Raw genomic sequence first — 10,935 nt, forward strand, 5'->3', positions numbered from 1 at the left:
GTGCTCTTAAAGCTGCAATTCGCGGCTCAGCAATTCAGGCTGCTGCCCATATCCGTAAAAATGCCCAACGCACCCAAGCTGAACTGGAATCTAGACTTTTAGACCTGGAAACCAAACATAAAAGAACCCTGACGGATAAAGCTCTGTACCGAGCATTATTACAGGCGCGTGATGAATGGAATGTACTCACTATGAAGGAAGTTCATAAAAATCTCTTCAGACTGCAGCAAAGATATTATGTATATGGTGACAGAGCAGGTAGGATGCTGGCTAGGAAGTTACGTGGGAAGCAAGCAAAGGAACGCATTAGATCCATTGCTAACACCCATGGTACTAAACTCACAGACCCCTCCGAAATCGCTGCTACCTTCGCACAATATTACTCATCCCTTTACAATCTTACGAATGACCCCATGACGAATCAACCCTCCCCACCAAATATTCAAAACTTTTTGAACAAACTCACTCTGCCCTCTATCTCAGATTCTGTCCTTGCAACTCTAGAGAAACCGTGGTTAGCAGATGAGATAGATACAGTGATTAATTCGCTCCCCTCGGATAAAGCTTCAGGCCCAGATGGGTATACCAATACGTTCTACAAAACCTATAAAAATGAGCTTACACCTCTTCTAACCCAGATGTTCAACAGTGCTTCGGAAATAGGCTCCTTTCCCAAAGAGATGCTAGAGTCCAGGATTGTGGCCTTTCCAAAACCTGGAAAAAAACCAGTACTCACGGCAAATTATCGCCCAATTGCCCTGCTCAACACAGATGTCAAAATCTATGCTAAACTTATAGCCAACAGACTAAATCCTATTTTACCCTCCCTTATACATCAGGACCAAGTAGGATTCGTCATGGGTCGCCAATCACCTGACAACACCAGACGAGTTATTAATATATTAGAATCCCTATCCAACTCAAAGTCCTCCAACCCCCTCCTTCTGCTGTCCTTGGGCGCAGAAAAAGCATTCGATCGACTCTACTGGGGCTACCTACGTGCCGTCCTCTTAAAATTTGGTTTCACAGGTAGGACACTCTCCTCCATTATGGCTCTCTATTCAAATCCTTCGGCCAGAGTGTACACTAATGGAGTTTTATCCCCGCTGATCCCCATAACCAACGGAACTCGCCAGGGATGCCCTCTATCCCCCCTAATATTCGCACTGGGATTGAACACCTAGCCGAATCTATCAGATCCCAACTTTTCAGGAACCTCTCACAAAATCTGCCTATTCGCGGATGATGTCCTCTTGACGGTCACCAACCCATCCTCCTCGCTTCCATACCTCCACGAATTACTGGATGAATATTCAAATATCTCATACTATAAATTAAACAAGGAACTTGTGGAGTATCACGGCTCCCACGATCTTCATCATATGCTGATTGTATGCTAAAAATCGCATCGCATCGCATACGATATATAGTGGCATACGATGGCATACGATGCGATACGATTTTTTACCGATTTTTGAGCATTTTTGCTCAAAAATCGTATGCCATCGCATCGGATGCCATACGATGGCATCCGATGCGATGCGATGGCATCCGATTTTGGACAGAAATGCATCAGAATGCATTGAAATGTGTATTAAACTTGTGAAATGCCCCCAAATGCCATTTTTCGTAGTGCACCACCCCCACTATCAACGTCAACCGAAGCGTGGCGAGCGCAGCGAGCCCGCGAGGGTCGGCGGTACGCGTCCTACGACCTTTTCATACCCCCACTATCCACGTCGGCGTGGAGTTGAGAATAGAAAGTGTGGCGAGCGCAGCGAGCCACCGAGCCCGAAGCGCGGCGAGCCCCGCGAGGGGAAGCGGATACCTTCACAGCTATACGCGTCCCCTCGCGGGCTTCACAGGTATCCGCTTCCCCTTGCGGGGCTCGCTGCGCTCGCCACGCTTCCGGCTCGGTGGCTCGCTGCGCTCGCCACACTTTCTATTCTCAACTCCACGCCGACGTGGATAGTGGGGGTATGAAAAGGTCGTAGGACGCGTACCGCTGCGCTCGCCACGCTTCGGATTGACGTTGATAGTGGGGGTGGTGCACTATGAAAAATGGCATTTAGGGGCATTTCACAAGTTTATTACACATTTCAATGCATTTTGATGCATTTCAGTGCAAAATCGGGTGCCATCGCATCGCATCGTATGCCATCGTATGGCATCCAAGGCGATCGCATACGATTTTTGAGCAAAAATGCTCAAAAATCTGTAAAAATCGTAATCGGTGCCATCGCATCGGATGCCATCGTATGGCATCCGATGCGATCGCATACGATTTTTGAGCAAAAATGCTCAAAAATCGGTAAAAATCGTATCGCATCGTATGCCACTACATATGGCATACGATGCCATACGATGGGAGCCGTGATACTCCACAAGTACCTTAAACAATACTAAAACCGAAGCCCTACCTATTAATTACTCCCCGGAACTTCTCCAATTACACAAGGGGGAGTATCCTTACTTGTGGCAGGATAGAAGCTTTAAATATCTGGGGATCCAAATCCCCCCACGAGTCTCGGAGTTAATCTCATGTAACTACCCCCCCCTGTTGGCAAAACTTACTATGTTAACATCGGACTGGATGCTTCAAACGGTTTCCTGGATGGGGCTTATAGCGGCCCTAAAAATGGTGATCCTCCCTAAGATTCTATATTTATTTAGAACCATCCCCGTGCTAGTCCCCAACACCATCCTTTGTAAATTCCGCTCCCTCTTTCTCAAATATATCTGGAGAGGCAAGAAACCCAGGTTGGCCAATAAAATTCTGTCTCTACCTAAATGGGATGGGGGCCTTGCTCTACCAGACCTGCAACGTTATCAATATGCCACCTTGCTAGCCCAGGTAGGGGCGTGGTTTGCAGAAAAAGATGCCAAGCCTTGGGCCCTTCTGGAGCGTAGCTTAGTCACTCCCTTCCCTTTAACGGACATTTTATGGCTACCGTCGACTATAAACCCACCCCACGCATCCCGCTCATCAGCAGTACAGGCCACCCGTAAAGCCTGGTTAGCTATTACCTCTGACTCAAAGGACATTTCACTCCCTTCAGCTGACTTCTCCTTACAAGGCCTATCCCACCTTATACCCAACCTAAACCTTACACCATGGATAGCAAGAAACGCGGTTTCCCTGGAGGGAATCACATCTAACGGCCTCCTGATGTCCTACTCCCAACTCCAAGACCACTACTCCCTCCCCACAAAGACTTTTATAAATTTCTTCAACTGAGACATTGGCTCTACAACAACACCCCATCTCCCCATAAGGTGTCACCTCTGCCCAGATACCTTCGAGACAAACTGACCGCCCCTGAGAGTAAAGGGAACATAACGTGGTGGTATACTATATTAAACAGCCCAAGAATGCCCAATAAATTGCCCTCCATAATTAAATGGGAATCTGACCTAGTATGTTCACTCTCTGAGGATGAATGAAACTTGGTCTTCCGGACATGTTTCAGCTTGTCCAGATGTATTTCCCACTCAGAACACTTCTATAAACTCCTTCACCCACTGTATTTGACACCGGTACTGCTACACTCCATGTGGCCCTCTACATCTAATTTATGCTGGCGCAACTGTGGCCATGCGGGAACCCTCCTTCATATATTCTGGTCCTGCCCCGTTCTGTCAAAATTGTGGTCATCTGTATTTAACACCATATCTAGAATAACGGTAACTCCAATCACCCCAAACCCACTATTAGCTATTTTCCATGTCTACCGTGGTAACATGTCAGCCAACGACCGCTATGTCATGGGCCACATTTTGGTGGCCACGAAACTCCTTATAGCACGACACTGGCGTACCCCATTTGTACCAACTCTAGACATGGTTGAATCGAGTGTACAGCTGCATTGCGAATTTGAGATAGCTGGGATTACCTACTCTCCATCAGCCTCAAACCCCCTGATCAAATGGTTTAGTTGGACGGAACACTGGCTATCCAGGATACCCACGTCCTCCCCTAGCCCCCAGCCTCCTCCCACACAACCTCTAGACCTGTCCAACAGCTTTGGAAGTTAACAGGTTCAGGCTTCTCACAATATGTTCCAATGTCCGAGATCCCTCTTGTTTGGCGAACCTCTCTCATGTAATTGGTTTCCTTCGCAGGCACATAAATGGACGGATTTGGGTTGCTTTTCTCTACACATGTGACCGGCAATTGTAGCTGCTCAGAGTGTCCCCTCCCCCTTCTCCCCATTCCCCTAATTTGTCTCACTCCCCCTTTATGTTTTTACAAAATATCGACGGTTTACTGTTATCGATACATTTGTACTGTGTTGAAATTATCAATACAAATTTAATATTTAATAAAAAAAAAGAATTATCTCTTTCCAACAAACTTTCATTAACAAACATGATTGCTTAATAGGCTACTGCGTCCAGTTGGTAAAAAATACACAATTCCTGTTATGGTCGGGTTTATGACGTGGAATGTGAGGGGCCTGAATGAGAAAATCAAGCGTTCTCTAGTGCTTAACCAGTGCTGGGTGGCCTCGGCAGATGTCATCTGTCTCCAGGAAACTCACATCTTTGGGGATAAGGTGGCATCTCTGCGGCGACCATGGATTGGAAGAGCCTTTCATTCACAGTTTTCTTCATCTGCCCGAGGTGTCTCGGTTATTATTAAAAAAATACCGCCTTTGAGCTCTTGGCATCTGATGTAGACCCGTCGGGTGACATTCTATGGGTTGAGATAATTAGACTTTTGCGATTTTTTTCGCAAAAACGACCGAAATCGCATTTTTTTCCATTTTCGCATATTTAATGAGCTGCGAAAATGGGAAAAAAGTGCGATTTTGGCCAACAAGTTGGACACACTGGAAATGCGATGGCTGCTTTTTGCAGCACATCGCATCCAGATGTTTTCACATGAAAAAGTATACAAATCGCATATTTAATGGTATGCGATTTGTATAAAGTGTGTCTATAATTCGCCCAAAAATCAGACCAGGTTCTGATGGGCGAATTAGCCAGAACCCTGCACAGATCGCAATGATCTGTGCAGGGTTCTGGTGTAAAAATAAGTTTAAACAGTTAAAATAAAATAAAAAACCAGCGCGGGGCCCCCCGCCAGAGTATAACCAGCCCCGGGCTCATTGAGCCGGTGCTGGTGACATAAAATCAGGGTCCCCGACAAATAGGGGTCCCCTTGATTTAATGAAACCAGCACCAGGCTCAAGGTCCGGCGCTGGTTCCCGAAATACAGGGGACAAAATGACTAGGGGTCCCCCGTATTTTAAGAACCAGCACCAGACCCAACCAGCCAGCAGGGTAATGCCACAGCCGGGGGACACTTATTATATAAGGTCCCGCGGCCAAAGCATTATCCCCCTGGCTGGTCAGCATGGGCAGGGGTCCTGGGGAAGTGGGGACCCCCCCAATGAAGGGGTTCCCCCCCTCCAGGACTTACCAGCCCATGCTGAAAGTCCGGGGCTGTCCCCGATGCCCCTGGGCGGTGGGCATCGGGCTGATGGATAGTGTAAAAAATAGAAGAAAAACTATTGTTTTCTACTGTAGAACTATGAGTCCCAGCAAGCCTACCCCGCATGCTGGGACTTGGAGAACCACAAGTCCCAGCATGCGGGGCATTAAAGGGCCCGCTGGCACTTGTAGTTCTACAGTACAAAAAATAGTTAAATAAAACACACTGACACCCTGAAAAATAAAAGTTTAATACACACATAACACACACACTGATACTTACCTACCTTGAGCCCGTAGGTCGGTCCCTGGATACTGGGTCCGGGGCTCCTGGACAGAAGAGTCCGGTTCCGGGGCCTTGGTCCTGGTTCCGGGGCTGGTCCGGGGTCCTGGGCTCCAGGGCTGATGTCTCCGCGGTCCAGGATCCGAAGAAGTCCAAAAGGGGTACCTAAGGAAGGAAATCCTACTCACCTGGTCCCCGGCGACGACATCGGCATCTTCTCCGGCAGACGCGCTGCTCCCGGCTGGTACCCGCTCACGGACTGAAGAGGCGCAGAGATGTTTCATCTTCCGCGCCTCTTCTCAGAATGATTCCATTGGCCGCCTAGCGGCCAATCAGGAGCCGACTCTTCTGTCCAGGAGCCCCGGATCCAGGGACCGACCTACTGGCTCAAGGTAGGTAAGTATCAGTGTGTGTGTTAAACTTTTATTTTTCAGGGTGTCAGTGTGTTTTATTTAACTATTTTTTGTACTGTAGAACTACAAGTGCCAGCGGGCCCTTTATTGCCCCGCATGCTGGGACTTGTGGTTCTCCAAGTCCCAGCATGCGGGGTAGGCTTGCTGGGACTCATAGTTCTACAGTAGAAAACAATAGTTTTTCTTCTATTTTTTACACTATCCATCAGCCCGATGCCCACCGCCCAGGGGCATCGGGGACAGCCCCGGACTTTCAGCATGGGCTGGTAAGTCCTGGAGGGGGGGGGACCCCTTCATTGGGGGGGTCCCCACTTCCCCAGGACCCCTGCCCATGCTGACCAGCCAGGGGGATAATTATTTGGCCGCGGGACCTTATATAATAAGTGTCCCCCGGCTGTGGCATTACCCTGCTGGCTGGTTGGGTCTGGTGCTGGTTTCTTAAAATACGGGGGACCCCTAGTCATTTTGTCCCCCGTATTTCGGGAACCAGCGCCGGACCTTGAGCCTGGTGCTGGTTTCATTAAATCAAGGGGACCCCTATTTGTCGGGGACCCTGATTTTATGTCACCCGGGGCTGGTTATGGTCTGGCGGGGACCCTGCGCTGGTTTTTTTTTATTTTAATTTGCGATTTCCTGCAAACGTGCGATTTTCAGACATGAAAATCGCACATTTTCAGGACTAAACACATCGCACCAACTCGCACCAATTCGCAGTATTTGGGCCGTTTTTCGCATCTCATTAAATATGCAAAAAACGGGCCAATCTTGCGATTTTCAAAAGTGCGAAGTGGTGCGATAAAAAAAATGCGCATTTATGTCAAACCATAGAATGTCACCCGTCGGGTCGATACGTATTCCTAGATGGGTTGGTTGAGTCCAATAGGTATTGTATCCTTGCTATATATATCCCTCCCCCTTTCTCGCTTGAGGTGTTACGTCTGGCGGTTAATTTCGCTGCTGCTCGTTCTGATTGTTACACTATCTGTCTGGGAGACTTTAATGCCGTAGTGAACGTTGATATCGACAGGTGGAACAGTAAAGGGGGTGGGTCCAACACAAAAACGAAATTGGCTCAGTTTGTGTCCGAGTTTGACTGGTGGGATGCCTGGCGGAAAAGGCATCCTAGAGTGAAACAATATTCATTCTATTCGCCCCCCCCACAATACATTCTCAAGAATAGATAATATTCTTGTGTCTAGAAATGTGCTTGGGGAGGTGTCGGCAGTAGAATACATGCGCCGTGGAATATCAGACCACTCGCCGGTTCGGATACAGATTGAGCCAATGGTCAGTACAGGCATTAAACTTTGGAAACTTCACCCATCGTGGCTCTCTCAGTTTGACAATGGCAAGGAGTTCCGCTCATTGGTTGACGGTTTTTTTGGAGACAATTTTGACTAATCCTCAATAATTTGGGACTCATCTAAGGCTTTTATGCGAGGGGTGTGCTTGAAAAAAATAGCGCAAGTAAAACGGAAACTTTGTGATGCCGCTTTGCTGTTAGAAAACCAGTTGGTAGTGAAGGAACAGAAATTTCTGAGAGAGCACACAGAAGGTGCAAAAACTGAATGGTTGGAAGCCCAGCATGTCTGGGTCGAACACCTGCAGACCATGATGGCTCATAAGGTACTAATCGACTCGCATAAATTTTACATGAATATCGACAAAGCCGGTAAATACACGACCTACCTATCTAAGCTAGATAAGCCGTCAACTATTGTCACGAAATTAAGTCTAGACACGGGAGTTACGGTCACCTCTGCTCCAGATATTGCTGCAGCATTTTGCGAACACTTAACCCAGGTTTATAATACAAAACTTGTATATGAGGACATAGATATCGAAAGTATTAGTCTTCCAGTTCTCTCCGATGAAGATAGGGGCCTGCTGGACGCGCCTATCTCCATTGAAGAGGTAGTAGCGGCAATTAAGTCCCTTCCGACGGGAAAAGCTCCCGGTGGGGATGGGCTGCCCAGTGAGTTCTATAAAAAGTTTGCTGGAACTCTTGCCCCTAACCTACTACGATTCTTCCAGGAAATGGAGCTGGAAGGCAGACTATCCAGTTCCATGACAGAGGCTATTATAACGGTCATTCCGAAAAATGGAAAAGACCCAAAGTTGGTGGACTCATACCGACCAATCTCCCTGATCACGACAGATGCAAAAATCTTTGCTAAAATTCTTGTCAGTAGATTGAATGCCGTGATCAGGAAGATTATACATTCAGACCAGGTCGGATTTATGAGTGGAAAATCCACAGTCATAAATCTGCATAGATTGTTTATGTTTTTGCAGATGGCGGATATAAATGGGTACAGTGTCGCTGTTGCCTCATTCGATGCTAATAAAGCATTCGACTCAGTTGAGTGGCCATATTTAAGACAAGTGCTATCGGCCTTTGGACTAGGCCCTAGGTTCATCAAATGTTTTTTTTTTGTTATACCAATCCCCAAAAGCTAGAGTTCTAGTTAACGGATACCTGTCTGGTCCGATTTCACTCTTTAGGGGCACTCGTCAAGGGTGTCCCCTTTCACCCTTATTATTTGCAATCGCCATAGAGCCAATAGCTTGTAAACTACGCTCAATCTTGGGACTAGACAGTAAAAGACGATTGCTGCATACTAATATCATCTCGTTATATGCGGACGATCTAATGGTCGGAATGACTGATCACCCTAGCCAATTGCCCATGGTTATTGATAGTATGCGTGATTTTGGCTCCTATTCTGGTTTGACCATAAATTACAGTAAATCTAATGATTGCTAGCGACGGTTTCCACCGTTATAATTGTCTGGTCTGAAAGTAGGCCTGAAAATACCACCATTCCTCACTGGACTGCCCAAAAACTTCCCGAACTTGGAAGCTAAGCAGTGACGGGCCAGAACAGTATTCAGGTGGGAGACCCCTGAAGAACAACTGGTGTATTATAAATAAAGGGCATATCTATCCCTAATAAATTGTACTGGACACGCCTACTGCATGAGCAATACAAGCTGTCAATACCGATATCACTGTTGCTGGGGCAACAAATCCCTATGGGTTATTTAAACCGATATTATTTAAGGGACCAAAATCACCCATAATCACATTGTATCTATGTCAATGATGACAAGGACGTGATGCGCAGAATGGAGATCAAGGTGTGAATAGCATCAAAAGCCATCACACTACATTTTATCTAATTTTATCTAATTTTCTTTTAGTAAATTTCTCCTTATTGTTAACAGCTCTTGTTACTCTATCTTAAAAGATCAAAATAAAAGCTAAGTTTTAACCAATCTCACATACATAAAAATAACAGTGCGCCCACAAAGCCTTTTTTCTGTCTTCTGTTTGCTTTCTTTTGAGCAAACAAAACCCCCCACTTAGTAAATTAGGACTGCAATCAATTACTATTACTGTACTGTATATTTATTACTGTTCTCAATTATTTCTGTAATGTGTATAGTATTTCTGTACTTACTGCATATTTATTACTGTTGTGTATTTCAGTTTTGTATATTACTGCACTCTATTATTATTACTGTTATTTATTACTGCTCTATTACTGTTGTGTATATAACTGCACTCTATTATTATTACTGTACTGTATATTTATTACTGCTCTGTATATTACTGCTCTGTATATAACTGCACTATATTAATTATTACTGTACTGTATAATACGGCACTCTATTAGTTATTACTTTTCGGCATATTACTGCACTCTATCATTACTGTTCTATATATTTCCACACTCTATTATTACTGCTCTGTACATCACTGCAAACTACAAATTATTACTGTACTGTACAGTAATGCACTCTATTAGTTATTACTGATCAGCATATTACTGCACTATATCATTACTGTTCTGTATATTACCGCACTCTATTATTACTGCTCTGTATATTACTGCACTCTACAAAGTATTACTGTACTGTACAGTAATGCACTCTATTAGTTGTTACTGATCGGCATATTACTGCACTATATCACTACTGTTCTGTATATTACCGCACTCTATTACTATTAATGCTCTGTATATTACTGGGTGTGGATCGTATTGTCGACCGATTTAGGTCGACAGTCATTAGGACGTCAACAGGCAGCAAGGTCGACAGGGTTCTAGGTTGACATGGGTCAAGGTCGACAGGTGTCTAGGTCGACATGGGTTTTAGGTCGACAAATACATTAGGTCGTCATGGGTTAGGTCGACAGGTCGCAAGGTCGACATTGGTTTTTTCACTGTTTTTTTTTACCCGAATGTCAACACAGTCGATATGGACACAGCTGGAAGTCAACCGCAGCCCCTTGCTTCTCTCACTATGCTTTGGGCACTATTTTATTCTCCCACCACTCCCTAGTGGATGGTAGGGCATGAAATATCTGTCAGCACAAAAAACCCATGTCGTCTTAATGGATTTCTCAACCTAAAACCATGTCAACCTAGACACTTGTTGACCTTCATCCATGTCGACCTAGAACCCTGTCAACCTTGTTGCCTGTCGACCCAACGATGTTGACCAAACGACTGTCGACCTAAGTCGGGTCCACAATATGACTGTATCCCATATTACTGCACTCTACAAATTATTACTGTACTGTATAATGTATTAGTTATTATTACTGTTCAGCAAAATACTGCTATCATTGCTGTTCTGTATATCACTGCACACTGTTATTACCCTATTGTACAATACTGCAATCTATTATTTCTGTTTTGTATATCACTGCACTACATTATTCCTGTATTATTTAATACTGCACTCTATATTACTTATTGCTGTGTTTTTACTACGTTACTAGTATTTCTGCCACAA

Source organism: Crinia signifera, chromosome 6, assembly GCF_055691185.1.
Source record: "Crinia signifera chromosome 6, ASM5569118v1, whole genome shotgun sequence".
Taxonomy (NCBI): Eukaryota; Metazoa; Chordata; class Amphibia; order Anura; family Myobatrachidae; genus Crinia; species Crinia signifera.